Source organism: Corvus brachyrhynchos, unplaced genomic scaffold (genome assembly GCF_000691975.1).
Source record: "Corvus brachyrhynchos isolate BGI_N302 unplaced genomic scaffold, ASM69197v1 scaffold400, whole genome shotgun sequence".
Lineage (NCBI taxonomy): Eukaryota > Metazoa > Chordata > Aves > Passeriformes > Corvidae > Corvus > Corvus brachyrhynchos.
In genome coordinates, this window is record NW_008235789.1 from 194,814 (window position 1) to 196,489 (window position 1,676).

The following is a 1,676-nucleotide window of genomic DNA, read 5'->3' on the forward strand; positions in this document are numbered from 1 at the left end:
CCACCCTTTTTGGTAAATTCCCCACCTCCAATAGGTGAGACATTAGGCTCTCATGAGCCAACATTTTTCCCCTGCAGGTTAATAAACCTCTTTCTTCCCATAATTTCCCAAATGCATGTATCACCCGATATGCATATTTAGAATCAGTAAAAATATTCACTATTTTTTCCCAATATAATTCACAGGATCTCACAAGCGCACACAGCTCCGCTGGCTGAGCTGACCAGGTGGGTGGCAACCTCCCCCCTTCCTTTAATTCCCATCCATTAATGATAGTGTATCCAGTAAATTGCTTCCCTTCTACCACCCTTGAAGTCTCATCAATAAACACATTTTCTCCCTCAGGCCAGGGAGTGTCTTGTAAATCTCCCCTAGCCTGGGTCTGGAGATCTATTACTTGAATGCAGTCATGGGTTTCTTCCCAGCCCCCCTTTTCAGGGCCATTCAGACGGGAGGCTCGGTTAAACCCTTCCCCACTTTTCAATTCTAAATCCTCCTGTTCCATTAAACAAGATTCATACTGTAATAACCAAGTGCTGGTCATCCGCTTAGAGGCTCTTTCAGTTAACAAAGCTTTAACTTGATGTGAAACTTTAACAATCAGATACCCTCCCCTTGTCAGCTTTTGGGCCTCAGTTACCATCAAGGCCGTGTGTCCTAGAGTGACTTTGTGATGTGTATCCCCTATTGCTGCTCTATGCCCAGAAATTTTGTGCCTTTCTGTGCCTTTAAACTGAGCCCGAGAGGGGGTAGAGGAAAATCCGAGCAAACTTTTCAAAGCAGTTGTTCAAGGACACACATACACACTCCTCTGCGTTCTCCTGCTGCAGTAGCAAGAGCAGGGGAAGCACCATTCTTGCTTTTCAGCCAACTTTCAGCTCCTTTTCTCCGGAGGGAGACGGAGAGTTGAATTTTGTTTTCCTGAGACTTCGGTTTTTCCCTTCTTCTCTTCTGGACTGTTTTAACATCAGAACACATTGGGAGAATTTTCCACCAAGTACCTGGAGGTGGGCCCATGACCCAGCTCCAAGGAGGAGGAGAGAGACCACATCTACAGAAGGACTCTGAAATTTTCCCAGGTTTCTCTCCACAGTGAGAGGTTTTATTATTTAGCATTATTACCCTTTTCCTATGTGTTTGTTAAATAAATATTTTTTTATCTCTTTCACTTTCCTCCGAGGAAATGTTTTTTTTCCCAAACCTAGTGGGGGAGGGCTGGTTGGAACCTGCCTTCTATCAGAAGATATTTTCCTCCAAATTTGTCCAAACTGGCACACCGTGGCTGCACAGTTCTGCAGACAATGAGGCCAGCCTCTGGTCACTGGGTGTAACAGCTTAGAAAAATAAGCAACAGGCCCCCGTGTTCCCTTGTGCTCTTGCACCAAAATTCCTTTAGCATGGCCCTGTTTAACATCCACATATAGCTCAAATTCCTTTTCTGAGTCTGGAAGAGCTAAGCCTGGCACATTAACCAATTTGTCTTTTAATTTCCTAAAGCTTTGTTCTTCTTCTGGTTAAAAAGTCATATAAAGGTTTGGCTAAAACAGAAAAATCCTCAATCCATGCTCTGCAGTACCCCACCAACCCTAAAAACTGCCATAACTCCTTTTTTTGTCTGGGGCAATGGTACTTGTAAAATTCCTTGTATTCTTTTTGGATCAGTACATCGTAAACCT